The 15,042-nt window shown below is 45.9% G+C and overlaps 1 non-coding gene across 1 annotated transcript; it reads right to left on the bottom strand.

Annotated features, from left to right (window-relative positions):
• Nucleotides 1-12,949: 12,949 nt before the first annotated feature.
• trnal-caa (transfer RNA leucine (anticodon CAA)) lies at nt 12,950-13,056 on the bottom strand. Its single transcript has 2 exons — nt 13,019-13,056; nt 12,950-12,995 (listed from the first exon to the last, which is right to left on the bottom strand). It is a non-coding gene; the product is annotated as a tRNA-Leu (tRNA).
• Nucleotides 13,057-15,042: the final 1,986 nt, after the last annotated feature.

The following is a 15,042-nucleotide window of genomic DNA, read 5'->3' as shown; positions in this document are numbered from 1 at the left end:
AATTTACAGAGAACACTTTTGAGACATAAAGACATTGACTAAAAAAACAGTCACTGAGCAATAAAGGGCATGATTGGCGAGTATTGGTCAACAACAGATATGGAAATAGTGCAGTGTTGCGAGACTACTACAGTGAGTGCACGAGTAATATATAATTGGCCCCACAGAACTCAAGTCAAAAAATTGCCAGCATGTTGTAATGAAATTGTAGGTTTGGTGTTTAAGAAGTTGATCGCAAGAGGGAAAAAGCTGTTGGAATGTCTGCTTGTTCTAGTTTGCATTGATCGGTAGCGCCTACCGGAGGGAAGGAGCTGGAAGAGCCGGTGACCGGGGTGCGGAGGGTCAGAGAGGATTTGGCACGCTCTTGTCTTAGTTCTGGCAGCGTGCAAGTCCTCAATGGTGGGTAGGGGGGTACCGACAATCCTTTCAGCAGTTTTGATTGTCCGTTGCAGTCGGAGTTTGTCCTTTTTTGTAGCAGCACCAAACCAGACTGTGATGGAAGAACACAGGACTGATTCGACTACCGCTGTGGAGAATTGTCTCAGCAGCTCCGGTGGTAGGCCGTGCTTTCTCAGAAGCCGCAGGAAGTGCATCCTCTGCTGGGCCTTTTTGAGGACGGAGTTGATGTTGGTCGCCCACTTCAGGTCCTGAGAGACTGTCCCAGGAACTTGAAGGTTTCGACGGTTGACACAAGGCAGCTGGACAACGTGAGGGGCAGCTGTGGCGAATGATGCCTCCTAAAGTCCACGATCATCTCTACAGTCTTGAGCGTGTTCAGCTCCAGTTTGTGTCTGCCGCACCAGAGCTCCAGCCGCTCCGCTTCCTGTCGATATGCAGACTCGTCACCGTCCTTAATGAGGCCGATGTCAGTGGTGTCATCTGCAAACTTCAGGAGTTTGACAGTCGGGTGCGCTGAGATGCAGTCGTTCGTGTAGAGAGAGAAGAGCAGCGGAGAGAGGACACAACCTTGGGGCGCCCCAGTGCTGATGCTGCGTGTGGATGAGGTGGCCTCCCACAGCCTCACCTGCTGTGTCCTGCCTGTCAGAAAGCTGTAAATCCACTGGCAGATGGCAGGAGAGACGCTGAGCTGGAGAAGCTTGGATGAAAGGAGTTCAGGGATGATGGTGTTGAACGCTGAGCTGAAGTCCACGAACAGGATCCTCGCGTAGGTCCCTGCACTGTCGAGGTGTTCTAGGATAAAGTGCAGTCCCATGTTGACTGCATCATCCGCAGACCTGTTCGCTTGGTAGGCAAACTACAGGGGGTCCAGCAGGGGACCTGTGACACTCTTGAGGTGGTCCAGCACGAGACTTTCAAAGGACTTCATGACCACAGATGTCAAAGCGACAGGCCTGTAGTCATTTATACCCGAGATTGCAGGTTTCTTGGGGACTGGAATGATGGTGGAGCGTTTGAAACAGGATGGTACTTCACACAGTTCCAGAGATCTATTGAAGATCTGAGTAAAGACTGGCGCGAGCTCGTCCGCGCAGACTTTGAGGCAGGACGGGGACACATGGTCTGGGCCTGCCGCTTTGTTAATCTTTTGTTGTTTAAAGATGCGTCTCACATCCTGTTCATTGATGGTTAACGCAGAAGTCAGAGGTGTGATTGTGGTCGGGGGTGCGGCCGGGTGGGTGTGGGGTGTGAAAGTGTCCTTTTCAAATCTGCAGTAGAAGGTATTCAAGTCGTTGGCTAGTGTGCTATTGTTCTCAGCTTGGGGGGATCGTCGCTTGAAATTAGTCAGCGATTGGAATGCATGCCAGACTGATTTAGAGTCCATCCATCCATCCATTTTCTGAGCCGCTTCTCCTCACTAGGGTCGCGGGCGTGCTGGAGCCTATCCCAGCTGTCATCGGGCTGGAGGCGGGGTACACCCTGAACTGGTTGCCAGCCAATCGCAGGGCACATAGGAACAAACAACCATTCGCACTCACAGTCATGCCTACGGGCAATTTAGAGTCTCCAATTCATGCATGTTTTTGGGATGTGGGAGGAAACCGGAGTACCCGGAGAAAACCCACGCAGGCACGGGGAGAACATGCAAACTCCACACAGGCGGGGACGGGGATTGAACCCCGCACCTCAGAACTGTGAGGCTGACGCTCTAACCAGTCGGCCACCGTGCCGCCTGATTTAGAGTCGTTAGCGCTAAACTTTTTTTCCAACTTTGCTGCATAGTTCCTCTTTGCAATGTTAATTTCTTTAGTCAGCTGGTTTCTAGCTCGATTATAAAGGGCCCTGTCCCCGCTCTGATATGCGTCCTCCTTAGCTTGGCGAAGCTGTTTCAGTTTAGCAGTGAACCACGGCTTGTTGTTGTTGAATGTGCGAAATGATTTTGTTGATACACACACATTTTCACAGAAACTGATATAGGATGTAACAGTGTCCGTATAATGAGGGGTGAGTCCGGGTGGGTTTTTTTTTTCAATTTCGTTGACTTGTTTGGCGAGCATTAGCAGTGCGGTGTTCGTGTTAGGTTGAGGCGGAATGTAGACTCCTGCCAGGATGAATGATGTGAACTCACGCGGCGAGTAGAATGGCTTACAGTTCAAAAACAGCGACTCCAAATGCGGGCTGCAGTGTGTGCTGAGCTCCGTGGCGTCCGTACACCATTTTTCATTGATATAGAAGCATATCCCGCCGCCCTTTGTTTTCCCCGATGATTCTATGTCGCGGTCTGCTCGATGAGTATGGAAGCCGGGAAGCATTACGGCGCCATCCATTACAGTGTCGCAAAGCCAGGTCTCCGTGAAGCACATGGCGGCGGTACGGCCGAAGTCTTTACTGGTCTTTAACAGAAGATGAAGCTCGTCTATTTTGTTGGGTAGGTAGCGTACATTCGCGAGGTGGATCGACGGGAACGCCAATCTGTATCCTCTCTTAAGGGGTTTCACCTGAATGCCGCCACGCTTCCCTCTGTGGCGCCGTTTCCGTCTCCATGCGTCGAAAACCGCGGACGCCGCTCCGGTGAGTAACTCGGAAAAAACAGAGGATTTCCGAAAGTTGGTGACAGAAAGTCCGTAGTAGCCTCCTTGATGGTTAGCAGGTCTCCCCTTGTGTAAGTGAGTCGTGTAAGGTCTCCAAAGACGGACGAAAAACACAAAGACAAAAACAATACTAGAGAGCGCGCTACCGAGGCGACCACACTGGTAGGCGCCATCTTGGTATCCAGAGCCCAAGCTGTGCATGGAGGCGAGTCCGACTATATCTAGTCGGAACTTGTCGACCTCACACACCAGCTCTGGCTCCTTCCCAGCCAGAGAGGTGACATTCCACGTCTCTAGAGCCAGCCAGTGTCAAATAAATAACAGCGTGCTACAGACATTTGCGGAGTGGAAGCCGTGGGTTGTGTCATTGGGGCCATTCCTGCCACCCCCTGACCCTCCACATTGTACCTTGTTCTATGATAGAGAACACGATTGGATTTATCAACAAGAATTTTTGAAAAACTATCAGACACTCATGGTATTTTACCAAGTGATAGAATAGTGGTGGTACGAGAGGGTGTTGCGGCAGTGGTTGACCTGACATCGGATTTATTGCCTTGGTTCAAAATGCCATTTTCTGCGTCTCACATTTCATTGGCACTTAAACGAGAAGGATTAAGAAAACTGTCGGCTAAACTCAATTGGACACATGATGAGAAAGAACTCTTCATACAAATTAAACAAGAATTAAGTCAAGCCATTGCTTTGGCAATTCCTAACAATAAACTACCGTTTCATTTGGACATCCCTAACAAACCTCATACTGCCGCTGCAGTATTGTACCAAATAGTACGGGGTGAAAGAATGGTACTACTACACACGAGTGTTTTGTTAGAACCAATAGTAGCACGTGCTTCTGACTGCGAGAGGTATGCAGCAGCATCTGCGGCTCTTCCAGAAAAATGCGCACATGTGGTGCTTATGCACCCGCTCTGCTACACACCACACACTCCACAACCGCTTTCATCAACTAATGCATATTTACATTTTCAAACAAGTGAAAAATTAAACATTATCATTGTTACAACAACCGCATATTCAGTTTACACCTGTCAATACTAACATGGCCGACGGTGTAACTGAAAGAATCCATTGGTGTGAGAAGAAGGCTTGAAAAGACAAAGCATGTCGTTCAGATTTATTGTCGGAACCGTTGAAGAGAGGGAGAAAGTTACTTATGGATGGTTGTTGTTATAGGACAAACAATGGGGAACTAGTGGCTGGATGGGCTGTAATTGAACTAGTAGTGAACGAAAGGAGTCGTTGAACGTATGACTGCAACTTTAAAACTAAAATTGGCTAAATGCTGTGCACAGTCAAATATGTCATGGTTGAGAGCTCTCCCAATTGTGCTCATGTCCATCAGAGCATCTGTAAATAGTACACACAAACTCAGCCCTATCAAAATATACCATGGTTTTTCTTTTTCTTTTCCTGGTCCAGGTTCTGGCTCATCTTTTGAGTCACTTTCTTCCTAGTCGCGACTGTCTTACTTTGATCAATTAAGAGGTGTTCTATCCAGCTTTGCAGGCATCCAGTCAGACGGCGATAATCCACCTGCATCTGTTTGGCTTCGAGTGATAAAGAGGAAGTGGTCTGAACCAAGGTGGACGGGACCGTTCACCGTGACTGCGAGGACTTCACACGCCTACCAACTTGAAGGAAAAGGGACTACCTGGTTCCACAGGTCACAATGTCGTGTTGCCAAACCACTTTGATTGTTTCATTAGTGTTGCATTTATTGCCTCAAGTTGCATTCGGCAAATGGGGAATTTAGTAGACCAACAATTCATAGAGCAGGAGAAAGGGTACCAAGCAAATGTGGAATACCATTCCAAATTACAATTAATCACAAAGAAAGGAACAAACAATGCTTATGTTTTCGACTAATGCGAAGTGATTAACTGTGGAGGCTATAACAGCTCGTATAGAGGAACAGACATCTACTTATGTTTCAACCAGATGGTACAGACCTGATGCGTGCAGAATTTGCCATATAGTCACACATGGTGTCAGACATGGGGACAAACCACCCATTTTACCGGCAGGTGGACCCCACAAAAAATGGTGGACAAAGGCATTAAGGGCCAGAAAAAAACATAATGCAATCTTCTTCTTCTTTTCCTTTCGGCTTGTCCCGTTAGGGGTCGCCACAGCGCGTCATCCTTTTCCATGAGAGCCTATCTCCTGCATCCTCCTCTCGAACACCAACTGCCATCATGTCTTCCCTCACGACATCCATCAACCTTCTCTTTGGTCTTCCTCTAGCTCTCTTGCCTGGCAGCTCCATCCTCATCATCCTTCTACCAATATACTCACTCTCTCTCCTCTGGACGTGTCCAAACCATTGAAGTCTGCTCTCTCTAACTCTCTAACATCGAACCTTGGCTGTCCCTCTGATGAGCTCATTTCTAATTTTATCCAACCTGGTCACTCCGAGAGCGAACCTCAACATCTTCATTTCCGCCACCTCCAGCTCTGCTTCCTGTTTTCTCTTCAGTGCCACTGTCTCTAATCCATACATCATGGCTGGCCTCACCACTGTTTTATAAACTTTGCCCTTCATCCTAGCAGAGACTCTTCTGTCACATAACACACCTGACACCTTCCTCCACCCGTTCCAACCTGCTTGGACCCGTTTCTTCACTTCCTGACCACACTCACCATTGCTCTGGACGGTTGACCCCAAGTATTTAAAGTCCTCTACCTTTGCCATCTCTTCTCCCTGTAGCCTCATTCTTCCCCCACCGCCCCTCTCATTCATGCACATATATTCTGTTTTACTTCGGCTAATCTTCATTCCTCTTCTTTCCAGTGCATGCCTCCATCTTTCTAACTGTTCCTCCAGCTGCTCCCTGCTTTCACTGCAGATCACAATGTCATCTGCAAACATCATGGTCCACGGGGATTCCAGTCTAACCTCATCTGTCAGCCTATCCATCACCACTGCAAAAAGGAAGGGGCTCAGGGCTGATCCCTGATGCAGTCCCACGTCCACCTTAAATTCTTCTGTCACACCGACAGCACACCTCACCGCTGTTCTGCTGCCCTCGTACATGTCCTGTATTATTCTAACATACTTCTCTGCCACTCCAGACTTCCGCATGCAGTACCACAGTTCCTCTCTGGGTACTCTGTCATAGGCTTTCTCTAGATCTACAAAGACACAATGTAGCTCCTTCTGACCTTCTCTGTACTTTTCCATCAACATCCTCAAGGCAAATAATGCATCTGTGGTACTCTTTCTAGGCATGAAACCATACTGTTGCTCGCAAACACTCACTTCTGTCCTGAGTCTAGCCTCCACTACTCTTTCCCATAACTTCATTGTGTGGCTCATCAACTTTATTCCTCTATAGTTGCCACAGCTCTGCACATCACCTTTGTTCTTAAAAATGGGCACCAGTACACTTTTCCTCCATTCCTCAGGCATCTTCTCACGCGCTAGAATTCTATTGAACAAGCTGGTCAAAAAATCCACAGCCACCTCTCCTAGATGCTTCCATACCTCCACAGGAATGTCATCAGGACCAACTGCCTTTCCATTTTTCATTCTCTTTAATGCCTTTCTAACTTCCCCCTTACTAATCATTGCCACTTCCTGGTCCACCACACTTGCCTCTTCTACTCTCCCTTCTCTATCATTTTCCTCATTCATCAACTCCTCGAAGTATTCTTTCCATCTACCTAGCACACTGCTGGCACCAGTCAACATAGTTCCATCTCTATCCTTAATCACCCTAACCTGCTGCACATCCTTCCCATCTCTATCCCTCTGTCTGGCCAGCCTGTATAGATCCTTTTCTCCTTCTTTAGTGTCCAACCTGCCATACATGTCATCATATGCCTCTTGTTTTGCCTTTGCCACCTCTACCTTTGCCCTGTGTCGCATCTCAATGTATTCCTTTCGCCTCTCCTTGGTCCTCTCAGTGTCCCACTTCTTCTTAGCTAACCGTTTTCCTTGTATGATTTCCTGTACTGTGAGGTTCCACCACCAAGTCTCCTTCTCTCCTTTCCTGCCAGAAGATACACCAAGTACTCTCCTGCCTGCTTCTCTGATCACCTTGGCTGCAGTGGTCCAGTCTTCTGGAAGCTCTTCCCGTCCACCGAGAGCCTGTATCACCTCTTCCCGAAAAGCTGCACAACACTCGTCCTGTCTCAGCTTCCACCACATGGTTCTCTTCTCTGCCTTTGTCTTCCTAATTTTCCTCCCCACCACCAGAGTCATCTTACACACCACCATCCTATGCTGTCTAGCCACACTCTCCCCTACCACTACCTTACAGTTGGTAACCTCCTTCAGATTACATCGTCTGCACAAGATGTAATCCACCTGTGTGCTTCTACCTCCGCTCTCGTAGGTCACCCTATGTTCGTGCCTCTTCTGGAAAAAAGTGTCCACTACAGCCATTTGCATCCTTGTTGCAAAGTCTACCACCATCTGTCCCTCCAAGTTCCTTTCCTGGATACCGTACTTACCCATCACTTCTTCATCACCCTTATTACCTTCACCAACATGTCCATTACAATCTGCACCAATTACAACTCTCTCTCTGTCTGGGATGCTCAGAACTACATCATCTAGCTCCTTCCAGAATTTCTCTTTCACCTCTAGGTCACATCCTACCTGTGGGGCATAGCCACTAATCACATTACACATAACACCCTCAATTTCAAATTTCAGCCTCATCACTCGATCTGATACTCTTTTCACCTCCAAGACATTCTTAGCCAACTCTTCTTTTAAAATAACCCCGACTCCATTTCTCTTCCCATCTACACCATGGTAAAATAATTTAAACCCTGCCCCTAAACTTCTAGCCTTACTGCCTTTCCACCTGGTCTCCTGGACACACAATATATCAACCTTTCTCCTAATCATCATGTCAACCAACTCCCGGGATTTTCCTGTCATAGTCCCAACATTCAAAGTCCCCACATTCAGTTCTAGGCTCTGTGTTTTCCTCTTCTCTTTCTGCCGAAGAACCCGCTTTCCACCTCTTCTTCTTCTTCTTCTTCTTTGACTTCGACCCACAGTAGCTGAATTTCCAACAGCGCCCTGCAGGTTGACGGCGCCGGTGGCGGACGTTGTTAACCCGGGCCACGACCGATCCGGTATGGAATTCTTTGGATGAACGCTCATATTTGTTTGGCAAGGTTTAAGCCGGATGCCCTTCCTGACGCAACCCTCTGCATTTATCCGGGCTTGGGACCGGCCTACAGTTTGCACTGACTTGTGCCCCCCATAGGGCTGCATTAAAAAAACATAATGCAATAATGGATAGAATAAAACACCAAAGAAATTATGGTTCAACACAAAACCCTATGATGCTAAGAATCAATGGTCAAGTAATTGGACAAACACAACATTCATATTTAGTGATAGGAGGGGATGTTTTTGGAAGAGATCCACGTGGTCTTATCCACAAATTTAGACGAAGCCTTCAACCACCTCCACCAACACGGATACACAGGCACACCCACACCAGCCGTTTCAATGCCGCACGCAAGCCACTCGCGCGAGCGCCGCGTGGCTGCCAGATCCAAACAGTGAGGAAACGCTCACCTTCTTGCCGGCATGAAATCTGAAGGGGCCCCGCGGCGCCATCGCCCGGCAGTGCAGCAAAGAATCCTGTTCGTGATATTATATTTTTTCGCCTGTGGTTCCGAGTCGGCGGCACGGTGACCGACTGGTTAGAGTGTCAGCCTCACAGTTCTGAGGACCCGGGTTCAATCCCCGGCCCCGCCTGTGTGGAGTTTGCATGTTCTTCCCGTGCCTCCGTGGGTTTTCTCCGGGCACTCCGGTTTCCTCCAACATCCCAAAAACATGCATGAATTGGAGACTCTAAATTGCCCATAGGCATGACTGTGAGTGTGAGTGTGAATGGTTGTTTGTTCCTATGTGCCCTGCGATTGGCTGGCAACCAGTTCAGGTTGTACCCTGCCTCCTGCCCGATGACAGCTGGGATAGGCTCCAGCACGCCCGCGACCCTAGTGAGGAGAAGCGGCTCAGAAAATGGATGGATGGATGGATGGTTCCGAGTCGGAGGCCACCCGGGAGAAGCCACAGGGCTTCCGTTGGGCAGGAATGAATGCAGACTTCGAGACACTTGGCGTTTGGGCTAATTTGATTTATTGAACAAGCCTTAGTGTCATAACACCTGCTTACATAGCCAGAACAACAAAAAAGCCCAGAAAAAACCTGTATCTCAGTTTATCAAGGTTTAATTCTCTGGGCGTGGACTTACCCACACCCTGGTTGCACCCGGAAGATGTTCGTTCCTCATGACCATATTGGGAATCACACCCGCCTGCTGGCGCCTCACATTCTAGCTAGGCTCACACCCGCTACCCTTATCTTATAAGATGAAAAACAGACCTTTTTGCAGACCGGGACGCCTGCTGTGAACCCAGGACATGTTGCTGTCTGGCGGAGAAGGAAAACCCTAATAAACGTAAAAATGGTTGAAGGAAGTCCTTTGATGTAGAACTTCAAAGAAAAGATGGTTGGCTTGAATACAGATCTCCAAGCATTTGGCCCTCGCAAAGGAACTCTGACTGTGGTACTATTGATATATACTACACTAGCAAAGAGAGTGCCGGAGTTGAAGCAGCTCAGCACACACTGCAGCCCGCATTTGGAGTCACTGTTTTTGAATTGTAAGCCCTTCTACTCGCCGCGTGAGTTTGCATCATTCATCCTGGCTGGAGTCTACATTGCGCCTCAAGCTAACACGAATGCCGCACTCCTAACGCTCGCCGAACAAGTCAACGAAATTGAAAAAAAAACACCCGGACTCACCCCTCATTATTCTCGGGGACTTTAACAAAGCTAAACTCAACCACAAACTCCCTAAATACAAGCAGCACATCGGCTGTCCTACCAGGGAAAATAACATTTTAGACCACTGCTACACTACGCTAAAAAACGCATACCGTGCTATACCTCGTGCAGCCCTGGGCTCGTCTGATCACTGCTTCATTCATTTAATACCGACGTACAGGCAAGAACTTAAATGCGCGAGGCCTACAGTGAAAACAGTGAAAAAGTGGACCAAGGAAGCAAAGATGGAACTTCAAAGCTGCTTAGACTGCACAGACTGGAATGTCTTTCAAAATTCAGCTGGCAGCCTGGATGAATATACGGACACTGTTACATCCTATATCAGTTTCTGTGAAGATGTGTGTGTACCAACAAAATCATTTCCCACATTCAACAACAAGTCGTGGTTCACTGCTAAACTTAAGTAGCTTCGCCAAGCTAAGGAGGACGCATTTCAGAGCGGGGACAGGGCCCTGTGTAATCGAGCTAGAAACCAGCTGACTAAAGAAATTAACATTGCAAAGAGGAACTATGCAGCAAAGTTGGAAAAACAGTTTAGTGCTAACGACTCTAAATCAGTCTGGCATGCATTCCAATCGCTGACTAATTACAAGCGATGATCCCCCCAAGCTGAGAACAATAGCACACTTGCGAATGTCTTGAATACCTTCTACTGCAGATTTGAAAAGGATACTTCCTGCGGCTTCTGAGAAAGCACGGCCTGCCACCGGAGCTGCTGAGGCCCTTCTACACAGCGGTAATCGAATCAGTCCTGTGTTCTTCCATCACAGTCTGGTTTGGTGCTGCTCCAAAAAAGGACGAACTCCGACTGCAACGGACAATCAAAACTGCTGAAAGGATTGTCAGTACCCACCCTTGAGGACTTGCACGCTGCCAGAACTAAGACAAGAGTGTGCAAAATCCTCTCGGACCCCCCGCATCCCGGTCACCAGCTTTTCCAGCGCCTTCCCTCAGGTAGGCGACACCGATCAACGCAAACTAGAACTAGTAGACATTCCAAAAGCTTCTTCCCTCTTGCAATCAACTTCTTAAACAGCTAACCTACAATTCCATTGCAACATGCTGGCAATTTTTTGACTTGAGTTCGTTGTCACATTTCTGTGGGACCAATTATACATTACTTGTGCACTCACTGTAGTTGTCTCGCCACGCTGCACTATTTGCGTATCTGTTGTTGACCAATACTGGCCACTCATGCCAGAGTAGCATCTGCTCTATTTACACACTGATTGAGGAGTATTTGCAACATTTGCACCATTGTCCCAGATTATCGCACCACTCGTCACTTTAAACCGCATACACTCCTTGAAGTCTCGGCGCCTTTTGCACAATGGTCATTGCACCGGACTATTGCAATACTAGTCATTCGAACTGCTCTAAGTGCTTGAGGACTGCATCTTTTCGCACAATTGTCAAAAAAAAAAAAAAAATGTCAATGTCTTTATGTCTCAAAAGTGTTCTCTGTCAATTGACTGTCTGTTGTCGTACGAGAGCGGCTCCAACTACCGGAGACAAATTCCTTGTGTGTTTTTTGGACATACTTGGCAAATATAGATGATTCTGATTCTGATTCTGATTCTGAGATTGAACATGAAGCCGGCAGTTTACTTATAACAACAAACAAGACAGTGGACAAAACGACAGTTAAAATATAATTTTAGTCACATCATTTGGCATATGCACCTTAAAACAATGTTTCCTGTTATATTACACCTTCTTGTTGACTTAAGGAGTGAGACAAAAGGTTTTAAGTTCAATCACTTTTTCCTGTTTTATTTCTGTTTTATTTTATTGACCGGTCATTTAGTCTAATTTTGGATAATAAACCTATTATTTGCTTAATTTTCTGGTTCAAGCGCAATTGTAGGTTTATGAAATTAACCAAAATCACATTGCGAAATCTGTAGCGACACTTCAAATCGACAATACAAATGTCCCTTTAAAGTTCACAACAATATCAAAATTCAATTCAAAGACAATCGGAATTACAAAGCAATCATAGAACAATGCTTTCAAATGTCCTTTTTTGACAAAAAAAAAAATCCCAAGAGTCCACAAGCAAGCAAGTCCATTTCTTGCTTTAAGTTAGAGCATTTTGTTTTTGGAGGGTTTCCAATGGATAAAAGACATTTCAAATCTTTTTAATGGGGGAAAGGGATTTGATATACAAGCAAATTCAGTCACCTTCACTGTTTAAATGAATATATTTTTATAAGTATTACAAACTTTATAGTTCACCAGGTCTTATTTCAATCATTCACTTATTTGATATTGACTTCACTAAAACATTGGACAAAATGTATGCGTTGGAAGTATGGGTCCTCATGGTCCATATTTCACAAACAAGATAATTTTAGCGGCACGGTGAGCGAATGGTTAGTGCGTCTGCCTCACAGTTCTGAGGTCCTGGGTTCAATCCCCAGCCCCGCCTGAGTGGAGTTTGCATGTTCTCCCCGTGCCTACGTGGGATTTCTTCGGGCACTCAGGTTTCCTCCCACATCCCCAAAACATGTATGGTAGGTTAATTGACAACTCTAAATTGCCCGTAGGTGTGAATGTGAGTGCGAATGGTTGTTTGTTTGTATGTGCCCTGCGATTGGCTGGCAACCAGTTCAGGGTGTACCCCGCCTCCTGCCCGAAGATAGCTGGGATAGGCTCCAGCATGCCCGCGACGCAAGTGAGGAGAAGCGGCTCGGAAAATGGATCGATGGATTTCTGTACATTTGCATTCAAATTGTCAAAATGACAGCATTTAAAATCATGTCAAGAGTGGGATTCTAACCCACACCTTTATTCGGAGACCAGAAATCCCATTTAGATGGTGCTGAACCTTGAGGTTGGTACCTTAGACCGCTCGGCCATCATGAGATGTTGAAAACCAACATGTTTTGCAACATAATTATAAATATATGCCAGCTTTTGAAATTTCGTGTATGAAAGTTTCAAATATTTCTTGTCTAACTGTTTCATTGTCAATGAAACTAGTGACAAAAAATCTTTGTGACACCAGCCATTTTGTGTCGAAAGAATACAGTACTGTAAAGTATTTAAAAAAAAAAAAAGTTCATTTCTGTAAATTTGGATAAAATTGTCAAAATGAAAGCATTTAAAATGATGTCAGAAGTGGGATTTGAACCCACGCCTCCATTCGGAGACCAGAAATCCCATTTAGAAGGTGCTGATCTTTGAGTCTGGCGCCTTAGACCGCTCGGCCATCCTGACACACTGATCGTGTGGGTTTTCTCCGGGTACTCCGGTTTCCTCCCACATCCCAAAACCGCATTCGAGACTAAATTGCCCGTAGGTGTGAATGTGAGTGCGAATGGTTGTTTGTTTGTATGTGCCCTGCGATTGGCTGGGAACCAGTTCAGGGTGTACCCCGCCTCCTGCCCGATGTTAGCTGGGATAGGCTCCAGCACGCCCACGACCCGAGTGAGGAGAAGCGGCTCAGAAAATGGATGGATGGATGGAAGTTAATTTTATGTATTTTTTGCTCAAGAAAATTCAACTGGCAGTCATTTCTCATAATATCCAAATGGAGCAATTGGTACACAACTAATTCCGTTTGGAACGGATTTAGAAAAAATTACTTGTCTCGGACTCACAAATAATTTGGTAACTGTCAATGTTCAGAATTTTGTTAAAAAGGTCTCTGCTTACCTTAGTTTGTGAGCGCTCTGTTTGTGAGTCCAGGCCAAGTAGTTGATGACCAAAATTAACCTCTCCTATCGGACAAATCACGACGCAGGGTCACCATCTTTTAAGGACGTAATATAATGTCAATGTTCAATAGATCATGGAACCTTCAATCATCCTTGCGTGTTCGTTTTCTTTGTCCAAAGAGAGAGGAAAAAACAAGACACCGTGCTGAGTCTCAGGGTGCATTCAATCAACTGCCCACCAGAGTGCAGGTTCTGTGAATGACACACCTTGTTTATTTGCGCTAACTCCTTTTATACATGTCAGAAGGTTTCGTTATGACTGTACAGCAGAAGGTTTAGATATATGTTTAGCAGAAGGTACCTCTGGCCTTGGGTGTTATCAGAAAAGGGGAGTCACCCTAAAACCATGATTCTTAAGTAATCTACCTTGGGTGCTATAAAGAAAAAAAAGGGAGTCATCCTAAAATGTGGGCACCCCTCTCTCTGGCCTTGGATGTTTTGGAAATTGAACTTAATTGTTAAAGAAAGGAACATAGCTTCATGAGTACAAATAGAACAATCCAACAGTACGAAGATCTTCAGTGATGTCTGCAAGACACAAAAAGACAAACACACAGTTTGGTAAATCTGTTCTCATGTTGTGTGTTCTAGTTTATATTTATATTTAAGGTTCATATGAAAGACAGATGAGTTTGATATCCATCCATCCATCCTTCCATTTTCTGTACAGCTTATCCTCACAAGGGTTGCGCGCATGCTGAAGCCGTCCCAGCTCAAATTATTCTCTTGTATTTTAGACAAAAGTTAAAACACCAATGACTTCTAGGGGGCATTCAAGGATTGGCCGCTGACATAAGTTTAGGTCAAATCAACATTACAGGACAAAAATAATGGATGCTAACTTACTGTAATTAAATTACTCTATTGCAATTAAATTACTTTAATAAATACTGTGAATGACATGCTTACTCTAACTTTCTCAATGTCCCGGCTATATGGAAGGGTTTTGTCCAGAGTTTAAGTTCGTTTGACTATCGACCCCCAACCACCCCACGCTGCGTTGCTTGAACACGGCATGCTCCTCGTGTACATTCTTCAGGTGCTTGAACAAATTTGTTGTGTTGAAGCATTTAAATGACGTTCCCCACGACGTATTTCAGATTGCAAATAACTTACGTGTGGTTTGTCTGAAACACTGCACAATAGTCCCACACCGACGACGTGTTTTTTCACCGACAAGATTGAAAAACTTTATTGGCCGTCAGATAGTTACAGTACTGTGCAACAAGACACGTGACAAGGCTAAAAATAAAAATTAATCTTTTGGATTCATACACGACGAAGACGCGGAGTTAAAAATCGTGTGCGGAGCCGATCAATGACGTCATTGATCGGATCGGCGACTTATGACATGAAAGCTGATCAGCATAAAATGCTACTTATCATCCGATACTGGTAACACCGATCAGATCGGCGTAAAGTAAAAAGTCTAAATTAATAAAGTTCACAAAAACAACTATCACAACTATAACAACTATGTTCCAGT

This window comes from Phyllopteryx taeniolatus, unplaced genomic scaffold, assembly GCF_024500385.1.
Source record: "Phyllopteryx taeniolatus isolate TA_2022b unplaced genomic scaffold, UOR_Ptae_1.2 contig_82, whole genome shotgun sequence".
Taxonomy (NCBI): Eukaryota; Metazoa; Chordata; class Actinopteri; order Syngnathiformes; family Syngnathidae; genus Phyllopteryx; species Phyllopteryx taeniolatus.
Note: the sequence above shows the minus strand (reverse complement) of the source record. Positions and strands in the feature narration are given on the sequence as shown.